The following is a 15,980-nucleotide window of genomic DNA, read 5'->3' on the forward strand; positions in this document are numbered from 1 at the left end:
GCAGACGATGTTTTAAAAGCAAATTTTACTATCCGACGTAAAGGCTGAAAAATGATAAAAGACCAGTTTATAATCTAAAATTTGTAACTTGTCAATTGTCAGTAATATTGCTAGTTGGTGAATTACTGTGCAATGATCATATCGCTAATTGGATTCATTATCTCTTATCATGATGGTTACATAACCTCTACATTGACGATTAATACTGTTGCTCTGTAGCGCGGTTAATATTCGTTTTTATTCGATTGAAAACTCAATATCGCAACTTGTCTGAATTCACTATTATTGTTGTTAAATTATTGCGCAGGGTGGCTGTAATATTTTAAAAAAGGAGCGTAAAATACCAAAGTATTTTGTAAGAAATTCGTCGATCGTTATAACACGATATAAACATGACGCTGAGTCTCTAATGAAAACGGTCGAACGCAAGTGGAAAGCCGTCCTCCGTGTCGCCTCTCCGGCTTTTCTTCTCTTTTTTCCCCTCGCTCGTTTCCCCACCCACCCTCACTCGACATTCTCCCTCATTCTCCTTCTGGCTCCATCGACTTTTCTAGGGATCTCACGGATAATGTATAGCTTTCATTCCTAAACCATACAACCCATGTTCCCGCCGACTCGTAAGTTCTAATAAACAATAACTTTGGTTTGCAGTAGTTGCGTGGAACATTTGCATTTTTCTTCCTCCCCGTCATTTCTTTCTTTCTTTCTGAATTTGTAAATGAAACCGAGGAGATATTATGCGAGTTTAAAATTACGACAAAACATGCAAAAGTTGTTTGAAAATACAATGACGTGCGAAAGTATTGGAACACTTATAGTGGAACGTTTTCATGAACATATGCTGTAGGTTGTATGAAATATTTTGAAATCTTAGTAGTACTGTTATAAATAGACTGCGAGTATCTATAGAGAAATATACAGGAATTTATTTCTTATAATGGTACATAAATAGAGTAGCAACTAAACAGAAATTTGTTTTTATATATTTTTGCATATTATACTCATTCTGTGCTTTTTTGCGCATTTTTAAATTTTCCCTATATACATAAAAATCTGCAGTCTAGCAATTAGGCTCGATTATTGTGATTAAAATTTTGAATCAATTTGATAAATATACATACATATATAGAAGTTAAAAAGATAATTATTGCAAACATACGTTTATACTAAAAAATTAGTATACAGCGTGAACAGTGATCTTAAACATACAACCACCGCTAAAGATAGTGATCCAATGTAGTGGTTTATTAATGTAATGAATAATTCACTGTTTAAAGATTTTGATTATTTCTGTGAAATGTATGCTTGCAATAAATATCTTATAACTTCTATATACATTTTTAGATTCGTTTCGAATTTTACCAAGACAATCATGATCGTTACAATAATAAACTTCTAAGACGTTTTATATAACATACATAATATATTGATCAAAAATATACAATTTTTTAAATACTCTACCGAGCTGCTGTATAAAAAGTAGTTTTATGAGAAGAAGATGATAACCGTCGATAAATCAGGGTATCGATTAAGAGTACAAATTAAAATGTCGATTTTACAAAGCGGAGAGGTTAGGATCCAGTTTCGTCCAGCGCAGACGGAAAGAAGTGAAAGTTAATTTTTAACCGGCCGTTACAAAAGCATAATTACACAGTTAGCCAATCGGGCGATCATTGTTTTGAACGGAATGATAGATGCCATCAAACTATCATTAAAGTTGCGGTTACGTAATTGACTCGCGTCGAGCGTCGGAGTGGTTTGCATCTTTCTTGCGGATAAGCCCGTATGTGTATTAATGTGTAACGCTACCACTGCTCGCTCGTTATTAATACATGTCGAAGAACGTGTGCCAGCGATCATGATTTATTGTCAGTCAACCACTACCATTTATGTGTACTCTGTCAAGATTAACTTCTTCGTTGGAAACGCATTCATCACTTACACAGATCGTAATTAATGTCAGGCTTTAGTTGATCATCCAAAAGAATTGTATTTCCATGTAGTATATGTATTTTCTTTTTCAATATGCAGTAGCTCCCGAAAGTACTATTTGAAAATTATGTTGTTATCATTATCATATTTATCATCATTATATTATTGAAGTTTAAAATAAACCTAGAGATAGCCAAATGTATCTAAACATTTTAAGGTTAATTATCCATATTACCTGTATAGCGAAAGCTCTCGATATTTAGCGGAACCATTTTTAAGACTCATTATGTATTTAAGATAGGTGTACATAATACACATATACTAATTTTTTACGAAGTGTCTTCTAATTTCCATATACATTTTCAACTCGGTTTCAAACTTTATCAATATAATAATAATAATCAAGTCGCACTATAACGCTAATGAAATTTTAAAATGTTTTAAACAACGCATACGATACGATTCGTAAAATTTTCCTATGTTAGATGTTTCAACACTTTCATGAGTCGCTCTATATCGATAAAAGTGAAAGGTGCTACAAATTCTACGTTTGATCCGAATCTCTAAAAATACTTAATAAATTCATTCTCAACGTATCTCAAGTACTTTTAAGTTTCGTCAGTCATGAAAGCACGCGAATGTTTCAGTCGAACGCGACCTTAAAAAAATGAAAAAAAAAAAAAGAAAATGAAAAGAATCAGGCGTTTTTGATAGCGTGATTCAGGTAATACGAGCGCAATAGCATATCGAGCATGAGACCATCCATGCTGATCGATCTTCCGGCATGGCGCGACTAACTGTGAAAAGCTGGTGGCGCCGACAGCGCCGCCGTCGTCGTCCTCGTTCTGTCTTCATCGGTTTTCGGTGTAGTTGGTGTCGTTTCGTTCGTGTAAACACAGTGTGCGGTGTGTAGTCGTATCGTATCCCTCCTTCTCGCGACCTCCTCCGATAACGAACGTGTTTTACGCACCACACCAAAATAATCCGATTACCGGGCCAAGCTGGCCTTTAAAAGGCGCCTTCAAAACGGGAAAAGGGCGGGAAAAAGGGAGGTCTTTAACCTCTTTGACTCGCTTTGCCTGTTTTACCTCCGATTCCTCGTCAAGTTTTAATGAACTCGTCCTAGCCAGCTTCGTCTAATCAGATTCCTCAATTTGGAAAATCGCCAACTTGAACTAAATTCCCATGACGTTTTAGTGTATTAATTTATTATTATTTATTTTTTTAAATTCATCTCCTCTCCCGATTCGTCAATCTGTGAAATCAGAAGCGCGAACTGGATTCCCTTAATCCAATAACCGATTACTCATTTCTTAAATCACAAACTTCTACGATTATAGAAAATTATCAAATAAAAAAATAATTTAATTTTCGTGGAGATTTTGATAGGCATTGCACTAGAAGCTAGATCTCTAAATAAAGAGATTGTATTTTACGTAAATGATCATATTTCAATGTAATAGTGTATTATTTATTTTTCTATTTTCTTTCAAAATTCATCTTTTGCCCGGTATTGAAAGAATTTCAACAGATTCCGATGCATTCCGGGAATTCTCAACCACCGTAGAATTTCTTGGTCTACCTGAACACCGTTTCCGGTTTGTTCACGCGATAAGAGTCAGGAATTTGTGTTTTAATCGATGGCCCCCGCGGAATTCACAACGACGCGGTCGAGTTAATAAAACGTTTCAATTATTTATCGACCCTGCTCGCTGAAATTAACGAGTCGCTATTCGATATCGGATATTCGAAATAATTGCCATTGTGTCCTCTAAAAAGCCTCTGGATTTATAGCGTCTTCCGCTGCACGAATTTTCAGTTAATTTACATAACGTTAGGTGAATGTCGAACTGGTAAGGTAAGGATCACTTTTAACGCGATCTGTACCGAGATCGAAGCTTCTCCTCTGGAATGTGACGTTCCTTCTTTTTCTTCTCTTTTTAATACATTCATTGTTCAGTGAGCTTAGCGATGAACGAGATCTTCAATTTCCAATTTCTTTACGTTACCATATTTCTCCAGAAAGTTCACGATTTTAAATGCACTTTTATGTCTACTAATACTTTCTAATATTGCAAATAGAAAACTACAGAGGGAAAGACGCGATAAATCACGTTTCCCGTCGTCTGCAGCAAAACAATTTAGAAACTCAGTACTTACATATCCTTTTATTTAATTTTTAGGCTAACCATATATATATTTCTCCACTGTGTCATGACTTTAAAAATACTGCTCTTGCCAGAATATTAATGTGCTGAAAAACATTGTGTGTCTCAATATTTTGATATCTTTGTCTTCTTCAAATCTTCGTCGATAATATCAACTGTAATGTGATATTGAAATAAAAGAGATCAACAGAATTATACTTGTTTTTGTTTTTAATTAAATTATAAATACAAATATTATAATTATGTTTTATTTAAAAAAAAAAACGCCTATTAATACTTAAGTTATTGATGTCTAAGTTAATTAAGAAATTTAGAGATCATGCAATATTGTTTTATCTTCTTTAAAATTCTTATAGAGAATTATAAGCAACGGTTAATAAAATGGACGGTGATTTGACGTTGGTTGGACATCATTTTTAAATGAAGCGCGCGCCTGAACGATCAGGAGAATAGAGGAAGTGGCAAGTGGCAGGTGCGCGCGAAAAAACGACCACGACCGATATCTTCGGAACGCCTGTTTATCGATTTGCCAGACGACCGTGTACAATACCTCTTACTACACAACCTGTGTTTCCACGAAGAGCACTGTGATCAGATTTCGAAAGATCGTGACTTGTTTACTCGGACGCTACTAAAAAATAAGCATCGACTAACTGTCATTTTCTGTCTCCTTTTAATTACATCTTTCACGCATCTGTTTAATGTTATGAAATTAAAATGTTGAATTTTCAATCGAATATAAACAAATTTGAACCACGCCAAAGACAAACATTATTTAGTGGTCACTGTAGAGATTATGTGACACTTGTGACAGGAGATTATAAAAACTGTAAGATTCATATTAGGGATATCTGGGCTGTTCTACAAGATTTAGGTTATAATTTTCTTCCTTACGATTTTGCGATTTTTTATCAAATAGGATAATCATATGATTAAAATCTTATTTTTTTTTATTATCAAATTTGTTAATGCTATGCAAGGATTGCCCGGAAAATTGACGATGAAATTTAGGAAAAGTTTAAAAGTATTATACTTTTATAGGAAGGTTCTCCTTTCTTCTCGAACACTTTCTATTAGCCAATGCCAGATTTTATTCCTTAATCGCTACACTTCTACGTTCGACTGCAAGCAGTATTTGTTAGCACATTCAACATACGGCACATAAAATCGAAGAGGGGTTCCTGGTGGCAGAAATCGATCTTTCTATAACGTGTACTCATTTATCCACGCGTTATACGTAAGAAAATAGGAAATCCCGATGACGCGTAAGTTCATGTCTCCCGCGTTGAAGGTGTTAAGCAGTTTTTTTGTTAAAGTACATAACAAAATATGATGTAATAAAACGATTTCTCAGAAAAGCTACAAGTCCTTGTAACTTGTGACTTGTAAAATTTCCTCAATAACATTAACTCGATTGTCCAAGGCGGCCAAGGATTGTTCAAGTTGATAAATGATGTAATATTAATACTTGAAAAAGATATTAAGGAAAAGAAAAGAAAGAAGAAGATGGCGAGAGAGGATTTAGTGATCAATTAGCAATAAAACAGATTGCAGGCCTTGGAGAGTTTACAGTTCTCGAAAGTCCCAGGCCCTCTATCAGTAAAAGAGGTTAGTAGCCGTGGTAGAAAATAGGGGCTGGCACATAGAGAGCAATGGAGCCGAGGTTCCATTGAGAACCGTCAAAGCAGCCCCTACAATCACTGGTGGAGGCAGGTCGAGGGTGCACCTCGGTTAACCCCGTATATACGCTATTCGAAATAATAATTTCCCACGTGTTATTAATCCATTGTACGCTTCGCTCTCCAGCAAACAAAATCTTCGATACCTCGTGTTGATTTAATTTCAACTGTTTACGTCCATTGCCGTTCGACGCGATAAAATTGTGGTCTTCTTTCCTTCTTTACCACTAAAGTGCGGTTACTTATTATATCGTTTATCTTACATAAGGCATTTACATAAAAATATATGTTTTCTTGTGAATACATTATCCGTATCGTACAAAACATTTTGAAATTCCATTACTAAGTCGTTGTGTAACGAACTATATAGAAAATTGTCACTCATAAAAATCAATGATTCGTCGTCGGTCTCTGAAAGTTTAATAACGCAAGGGAAATGCAAAAAGGACGGGAGAAATAGAGAAATGGTAGCAGGAAGGAACTAAACACGCTTTCCAATATTTACGAATAACCGCACCCGATTAACTGGAAAGCCGAAAGCGAACGAGTGTTTGAACCACTGCCTGGAGGGGGCGAATTGACCCCCGAACCGCTATACACGCTTAATGTAACGCAGGCCAGTGAATTACAAAGTGACCCAGCAATCATAGTCAAGAATAAAATGTAATTGCTAACCTTTCGTTTAACGTATTATATTAAATAAACCGTGTCTAAATTAATCGTCTTATATACGTCTTTATGTCTATACATCTATATTAAAGAAATATATATATATCGGAGATGAAAGGTCATCGGGGCTTCCCTTTTGGAATGTTATGAAAAACCCCAATAGCCTAGCCAGGCTAGGTTTTACTTGTACTTGTGGAGTCATACGTGTATCACATCGCATTCGTCATTTCGTTGATCGTGGATTCGTTATCGAAGCTGAATTCGTTGTCATCGACATCTCGACCATCCGATCGCCGCTATTACTTGTAGCCTCTTGTAGTGACCACATTTGTACCAATAAATATCAACTATAACCGCGATGGTAAATTCGAGCGAAGGTTCGTCAAACGCCCAAAATTCCAACCTTAACCCGATATATATATATATATATATATATATCTTATTATCCCAAACGTCTAAAATAGATTAATAATATGAGTTATGCAGTCTAGAATTAATCAAGTAAAATTCAACTGATATTGTCTAAACTTATATTTAGTCAGCAAGCGACATAATATTCAGAAAATTAACAGTACTGGGTCTATCATATTTCCCCCCTCCACATGTTTTTAAACACATGTCACAAAGTCAGTAAACAGAGAGAGAAAAATCATGAAGATTTGGTGCACGTTAATCTGATTAGATAGAAGTGGTGACTGAAAGGAAGGATCGATAAGCTGGCGAGATAATCGGCGAAAGAATCACAGCGACTTAACCTATAACGTTTAGTGGCTCGGTAAAAGATGCGAACTCCTCGTTGGGAGCTCGAGAAGCCTTCTACTAAATCTTAGTTCAATAAACACTCTATAGAGCGTGTTACTGGAATTACCCGGCGTTAGTCGGCTCGCAGATTAGTCGAGAGCTTAACGATCCCCCTGAGGTCCGATGGAAATCGACCGTACGACTTGTTATTCAGGGAATAAGATGATCGCGCGTCATTAATTAATTTCCAGAAGCCAAAGCATTTAACTCTTACTATTTTTTGCGTTAATCTTCTCTCTGTTATCGTCTGAAAACTTCGATTAATATAGAAGCAACGACTACATCATAAAACAAAAAAGGTAAAGTTCATAGCGTTTTTATCGTTGATTTTTATCAAATCACGAAACGTTCGAATAAATACCGCGTATAATGTGGTCTCGCCATCGTACATACATCGCGATCTAGTCTAAACAAAACTTATTCGTTATAGATGACGCAAAGTCTAATTCTAGTTCAATCTTTCTTAACCGTTTCTACGAATTTTTCAAATGACCTAATGCAACATGTTAATCGAATAAAGTCGAGTGCCAAATCGATAGAGGTTAACCAAAGACACAGGGCAAAATAAAGGGTAAATTCGGGCGTGTCAATCGGATAAAAATGATGGGTGCCGGTGTAAGTGGTTAGTTTCTGTGCAGAATGCGCATAGAGAATTTTGAAACATCATAAAAATCGATCGGGCCACCTCCTCCTCGGTTAAACCGGCTGTTCACAGATTGCCGGTCCACACTGACACGCCGAGAACGCAGCAACTGCGTTGCCCGTGTGCTCGTACTCTGGCGGCAGTGAAGAAAAAAACAGACGAATAAAGGCCGAACAAAGAGGGAGGAAGAGAATCTATAAGCGAAGAGTGGATGTGAGCGCGAGTGGGAGCGAGAAAGGTGACGAGAGAGATGGCAGAGTCAGTGTGGCGGAGGGACAAACTGAATCGATGAATAAGCTAGAACGAACGAGACAGAGAAACAGAGGGAGAGGAATGTCTGACGATGGAGCGAGCGAGAGAACGGAGTAAATATAATATAACCGGGGGAAGGAAAGAGAAGGAAACAAAGTGAACGAGAGGAGTGTGTAAGCTCATCACTCAGCGGAAGAAAAAGGAGTGAGTTGCCGATCGAGCGAGCGAAATGAAAAGGGTGGAAAAGGGATGCATTACCTGAAGAGAAAGCGAGACGGCGAATCAAGTGAAAGAAAAAGAGTGGACGCGTGCGATGAAAAAGAGCAGAGGAGAGTAACAGAAAATGAGACTTAATGAGAGGAACAAAAGTGTGCGCGTTAAAGAGGAACAAAATCATATGAGTTAACGAGTGAGACAAAAGGACACTTCTAGAAAAAGTAACGCGAGCAAGAGAGAAAAAGAGGGGAAAAAGGAACCACGTGACAATCGTACAAGGAAGAACGGTAAACGAACCAGAACAAAAAACTTTCTTTCTCTGTTTTTCCCTTTAGAAGAGAGGGCCAGAGAAAAGAGGAGTGAGAAAAGCGATGGTGAAGTTCGAGGAACGAAGTAGAGTAACATTCAACCACACGTACTCGTCTTTCCCTTCTCCGTTCCTCGCACGTTCTCCCCTCTCCGTTCTCGCGACGAACCTCCACCTCTACGAAGCGAGAGAATCTACTGTATTCGCGCTCTACGTCCGCCCGTGTATTCGAGCTTCGCGTATTCGTTGCAAACGGCACACCGTTAACGGTACATCGCGTTCGTTACAATTATTACAAACATTCGACTCGACTACGGTTCGCCTCCAGCGTAATGGCTAACCCTGATGGCACGATACCGTGACGAGTTTCGAATTCCTATCTTACGTGTCATCTATGTACTTTGATTCTTTGTTAGATTTCGATTTTCATGCTTTAAAATAGTAGAGGTTAACTATAACATTGACGGTATGATCGTTAACGATCTTCGCTGGTGGATAACGTAGCTTCAGTCGCATCTTCCTTTCCATTTTTAAAGGAAGAAAGATCTAATTGTTTATTCATTGGGCTAACAATACCGAGGAAAATACGATTGCCGCGGTTCCTCGACATTCCTCTGATTTTTTGCAAATTATTTGCCTCGAAGTGTCATCGATATTCCGTATTTCCGACGCATCTTTCGAGCGGGAACGATATTCACTGGAGAAGGTGGCTTGCAGGAGAGCTGGTCGATCGGCAGGAATTAAAATATCGAGCGTCTCGAATAGAGGAGCGCGTTCGGGCATCGAGCGAGACGAGAGCAGAGAGACAGAGACGGATAAACCAACAACAAGGATAGAAGAGTCGAGTAGTCCTGGCTTACTCTGTCCTTCTCGCTCTTTAGACTACGTCGAAACCTCTTTTCGTCCCTCGCTTTCCTTCTCTACTCACCGGCCACCGAAAGAAAGATAGAACTCCTTTTTGTCCTGGGACTGAATAATCCTTGTCCAAACGATTTTAGTCGATGTCTTTAGGTAATATTATTGAATGCCAATCGACAGATGATCCTTTCCTATAACCTTCGTCGCTTCTGATTTGACAGATGTTACTCCAGATTAGAAGTTACTATTATAAAATTTGGGCTCATTTCATGTGTCTAAAATTACTGGAATTAGTTACCTAAAGATATCAAAAATTACTCCAACACTGAAATATGCATTAAAAATTTGATTTAAATATTATCTTGTACCACGGATTACGAGTAAAAGAATAACGTGAAAGCAACCTGCAATCCTTCGTTGGGAAGTCCGGATCTCTTCGGAACAATTTTGCACGTCCAGTACCAGTTGGAGGTCGTACTAGAGATATTCTCGTCCTCCATGTTGAACCAAGACTCTTTATTCATGCATTTTATCAGCTGACCTAATTCATCTGATATATTAAATTTTCAAAATCGTAAGAAATACATAAGGCAGCGAAATCACGAAACAAGAAATGGGATAAAGGCAAGAAGAAACGAAACGAAAAGAAAGCAGAGGTAAATACAGTTTCATATAATACGTACAATATAAACATTTTCAGATTAGTTTCAAATTTCATCAGTATATTCATAGCAGTCGTGTTTTTTTATACATAGTTATAATGAAATTTTAAAACGTTCATATAGTACACACGATATACACATAAAAGTTTTCTATTGTAAGTGGTCAAAATACTTTGGCGAGCTACTATATATGTATGGAAAAACGCGAGTCAGGATTCGTTCGCAGTGAAACGTTGCCACGCTGGTGGGAGCGTTGTACTCTGGCTGTCTTGTAATTGAACAGACACGAGCCACCGAACTTCCTGAGTCCGTTTCAGCCTGAGGGAGAGAAGGATCCCTATTTCTGGTCTGGGTTTTAGGCCCGATTCTACAAGCTCGCCACACCGGCCCAGGATTAGACGCTTGTTTGTCCTCGCTGTAGCATCTTCGGGTTTTGGTTAACCATTTCCTTAGGTGTCACTATTTTTATTCAATGTCACGACCGTCATTTTCGACCACTGAGCCCCTACACAACGGATCTACGCTTCGCGTCTACGTTAGAATTAAGAAATTTCCGTTGAATTTTGAAACTTTGAAATTTGCTCGCTTCAAGAAATTTCTTCAAGATCTGATTTTTATTTCTAAGACGTTATTCTACTCATAGGAATACTTTTAAGAAAATTGTTGATGTTTGGAGACAGAGTGGACTAAATATAGAATCGAGGAATTTTTCTGACGAAAGCCAAATATAAGAAACGTTCATATGTGTGACATCGGTTGGTTTATCGTCGAAGGTTGCTTTCAAGGTTAGGGACTGCTCGTACTAATTTATTCAGAGATATTCATGTGATGAAATGTTTTATCACTATAATATATAAGTATTTAAATGCTTTGTTAAATTTTATAAATCTTGAAAAAAGTATAATAACAGTCGCTCGTATCAGGGGATTGATAAATTGTTATTGATAAGAAATCGAACAGTTGGGGAATCGTCTATTCAAAATGTCGAAAAGTCTCTCCTATTGGATCGATTCTATAGCGCGAGAAGGAGAGAGATAGAGATAGTGGACTGAAAGTAAGTAGAAGCTTTGACTGTGTCTCCGTGGGATCGTGGCGGGATTACCGAAGGGTTAAAGGGGTTAAGCAGCCAAGACCTTTCGAATTCGAGGGGCCCGATAGTACCCAGCCATGGATAGATCTCTCCCTTTCTTTGCAACTGAACTCCGAAGACTTGGTGGGAAACATTGAGATTTAATATCTGGAGGAGGACGTGGCCAGTAGCAGAGAAAGGAAGTTTATCGTAGAAAACGTCTCGAAAGTAGCTGAACACGCCATTCGTCTTGTAACTGAGCGCACCCTGTCGTGTGTACATCAAACAATTTCAGATTCTTTGTCTTTCGCACTCAATAATCTTCATTCTCAAATCCAAATCTATATTTTATTGAATATTTAAAGAAACTGAAGATTATATAATTAATTATAATAATGGGATATTTTTAAGTTTTTTAAATTGATAATTTTAGACATTTTAAATCGATACTGTAGGTTAACCCATAACTGATATTGCTGGTTCTATGAAATCCTAGGTATTTTTACTTTCGCGGTATTTCGTGATTGCTAGCGAACATTTTTGTCTACCATTTTGATAAAATGGCCACCATTCAGTTAAAAGTGGCCCACGTTTGAAATTTCAAATGGCTGTGTTCCTTTGAGGAATTTCCAAAGTAAGATAAAACACGTGATAATCTTGTAACAACAAAATACGCCTTTTGCCTGTGTTTCGGGATTCGGAAGAGATACACAGCTGGAATCAGGAATTTCCTTGAAGTTTGATTTTCATGTTTGGCCTCACCGACCTGGCTGCTAACCGACAAAAATTGCAGCGTACTCACGAAGGACGGTCGAGGAAGTGGAGAAGGTATATAGTAATGGCAGAGCAACGCTAACGGTGAAAAGAGAGAACGAACGAACGAGCATACACGATAGAAGAGGATGGGATACATTCACGGATAGGAAGAGGGGGACAGGGGCCAAGGAGGAAGGGAGGAAACCGCGCGAAGGGGAAAACGACTCAACTCGGAACTCGTGTCGTAGCGGTACTCGTTTTCTCCTCGGCACCGCGTATCTCGTTGCCACGAAATTGAATAACCGCGATATACCGTGGCCAGCGCACAAAGTTACACTTGTTCAAGCTCGAATTTCTCGACCTCGAATTCAACGTGATTGCAAAGGAACGTCTTGTTTTTGAAAAACCGAGAACAGATCTAAAGAGTCCCTTCAGCTTCATCTATACCTAAAGTAGCGATTTCACTTTGTGAAAATTTAATGAATGTTTTTGTCCAATTAATATTTTATATACGTATGTCTTAAAATTGATTTCTTTCTTTTTATATTATAGTTCGTATTCGTTAATAAAATTTCGACAATTTTGGAAAGCGTATTGATTAATGTTGTCAATTAAATCCTAGATATTGTTTTTCTTCTTTTTCAAAATGAAGAATCTTTGGGAAGCGACAAATAAACAATTTAAGAATACACAAATATTTAACGCAGTTCATTTTCAGTCCCGATTCGCATCACGTTACGATCATACACCTTCTCCCACACCCTCGCCTGTCATTACTTGTACAGTACACGAAACTCAAGGGAAAAGGCTTTCCCCACTCGACCGGCTGGCTGGTTAGGTGCTTGGTCACGTGTTGCGCGATGCGAGTGCGCGCCAGTCAGAACGTCGTTGACCGTTCAATGTAGCGGGTCGAATCTATCATACCGATACATATTCCTTCTGCTTTGATATTGTCATTATTTACAACGTGATCTACTATATTCTATAATGTAATAAGACATCATAGAATTATACAGAAGAATTGCACAATAGATTATAACTGCGCAGTACTATAAACGCATTATCAAGGTTAGATTCGATCCATTGTATCGATCGTTCGTCAGTGTTCTGATTTATAGACGCTTACGTCAGTATGACATATAATCTGATGCTTGAACACAACGAGTAACGATAATGCATAATCTTATATCATCCATGTATGACTTCTGTGATATTATTGATATTAGAATGCGTGTGATCTATCTAAATACATATTTAATATTTCTATCTATAAGAATATAAATATATTCATGAGGGGCTAGATTTAGCAGGTGAAGGCACGGTTAACGACTGTAGTCGCGCTTCGTGCATTCTGGTTCTACGGTCTTGGCATCGCCGGAGCCGAGACTCCATGTTTCTATAGGCGCCAACAAATTACAAGGGACGACTTGGTCGAGTGTGTACCAGGCGCGCAGGTTTACGAAGAGCTGTAGGGTTGTTATAAGTATCTTTTCACGAAAACCAAATATGTGCATACAAACCATCCAATTAGACTTATAATATCTATTTCAATCAATGTAACATAACAAATACAATAACAAATAATCTTATTATTTAGTTCATTTAAAAAACAATTATTCCACAAACAAAACACAATTAATGCATAAAAAGAAAGTTTCAGTCTAGGATTTTCAAGACTAGAAATAAAGTAAAAATGGATGAACGAAAGAAAAGCGGGCAAAGTCGATATCGCAAAGTATGTCGGACCGAAGCAAACGAATACCGCTAGGTACAAACAAGTACGGACTCGGTGCGTCTAGTTTGCGCCGTACTGCGCATCGTTCCACCTCCTTGCTCCCCCTCCCTTAACCTCCACCTCCTACCCCCTTCGACAGCTACCTCTCTACCCCGATCGACCCTTGCTCGTCCTACACAGGATAACTTTCATTCGAACAGGCTAAAACGTTACGGCATAACTTGAGACAAAGGGCGTACTGAAACTTGGTCCCGTAACCGTTTCATTCGAAATAGAGTTCCTTAATAATGCATCCTCGAGGAGGTGATGGTTACACCGGTTCGGTACAGGTATCCTTTGCGAGTTTAGAATAATTCACATCGCTAAAGGAACCCTTACTTGTATCATTGTTAGTATCCTTGACCTGACTAATACTTAACGGCAATTAGTATTAGGATAAATTCCTAATCTCTTTGCTTTTAATCTATTCAAAAATATAAAAAATTTCATATTTGGAATTTTCGGTAATCTGACAAGTTAGATGATTCGTGATAAAGCTTAGAATGATTTACAGTCGCCGTGTGTGTTTTGCATCACGGAACTATAAAATCCGGTCTCAGATTTTAAGCCAAATATCGATTAGCGGCTGCAGAGTTTCGTGATTCGATGTGTCCCGTTCGCTGTCCCGTAATTGTTTCCATACAGCGGCGTGTATCGCATATTGTGCATAATCGCGTGCAATTTACATAGGAGTGGGCGGGCGCGCGCGACCAGAAGCAGAAAACCGTAACCCCGAACCGGTGAATTACGAGGTCGCCTATGAAGCGTCTTTCCTTCGTCGTCAGTTCGTTACGTAATTAACGATCGATAAGCTCCTTAGTTGCATATCGGCTATTTCTGCACGCGCCTACTTTTCACCTAACCTCTCCTCTACGCAACGTCTTCCAATCAAACGTGATTTTACAAAATGGCGGTTCCGCAGTACGTATTATATATCTTTCGTTAATTTGTCTCCATCTACTAATTTCTCGATGAATGTTTCACGAGAGAGCACTCGGGGCAAATGGAGGGCCGAAGGTAACTTGAAACTATCAATTTTTCAGTGGAAGTAAGAGGCGGCTTATTTTCTCGATGAAAAAAAAGTGGGAAGAGAAGAAAAAACGGTCCTACAGGAGTCAACCTTTTCCTCGCCGCTTTCACGCAACGGCCCCTTTAAGACCTAGCAAGAAAACACACGGGGCATCTCCGCTCGCCGCAAAAGTGCTCTTAACCCTCTCGTGCTTTGCCCTCCCCCCTCTCCCCTTCGCCATCGTTCCTCCCTCCACCGCCGTTCTGTAGGCTCCGGTGCCGGTTGGTGGCGGTCGCCAAGTTCCTGCTGGATACTCTCATTAGATTACATCAAAACGGAGGAAAGCGGAAAGATCTGTGTTCCATTATATTCGAACGCGTGCGCACGTATATAACTAAAAAGCAGAACGCGGATCTCCGTTCGGTTAAGATTGTTTTTTTCTCATACGGTGAAAGGAAGAGATGAAAAGACACGAGGGGTGGACTAATATCTATCTTAATCGTAGGATTAAGTGCTGCCGGATCGCTTTCGTTTTCGTCTAATCGGCCGTCACAGATGTCGCTGACGCCTTCGTTTCGAATCAATTGCAAATCGATCGAAATTTAAAACGTTATTCTACCAATTCTATTTTGTTAAGTAAAATGTTGTTTGAACGAAATGATACATACTACAGGTAAGGTTGATGGCGTTGAAGAAAGTCGGAACGGTTGAACGAGTCTGAAAACAGGTCATCGAATTAGAACCGAGGAACGAATGAATATGCATAGACTGAATTAACAACGTAATCGCAGAAACGGAAACAAGGATCCGCGTGAAAAGCCGGTGTAAAGAAACATGTTAAGCTTCGGCCAGGCGACATTACCAAACAAAGGGTTAAGGGACAAGTTTAACGTTTTGATACGCGAGTGGTGTTCTTTTTTCCTCTGTATTCGCGTGTAGCGCTACCGTGGTGTACGGGCGTATGCATGAGCGCGTGCGCGTGCGCGCGCACTACAATATTTCACGTGGACGTTCGCACAAAAGCGCACGGCGCATTATCATATCGCATTACGGTACTTACACGCGCGTACATCTACTAAATTCCACGTATGCCATCGGGTATAATGTACCCTTCCTATCTACCATTAAATCAAACGCAAACCACCTAGCCGGTCGGACAGTTCATTTGGTTTCGCCAGTCGAGGC

The 15,980-nt window shown here is 38.8% G+C and overlaps 1 protein-coding gene across 2 annotated transcripts in view; it reads left to right on the forward strand.

Moving 5' to 3' along the window:
- Window positions 1-15,980, forward strand: part of LOC100743011 — a 92,813-nt gene that overhangs the window by 47,759 nt on the left and 29,074 nt on the right. The gene's annotated exons all lie outside the window — the stretch shown is intronic.

This window comes from Bombus impatiens, unplaced genomic scaffold (genome assembly GCF_000188095.3).
Source record: "Bombus impatiens unplaced genomic scaffold, BIMP_2.2 scf_0203, whole genome shotgun sequence".
NCBI classification, from domain to species: domain Eukaryota; kingdom Metazoa; phylum Arthropoda; class Insecta; order Hymenoptera; family Apidae; genus Bombus; species Bombus impatiens.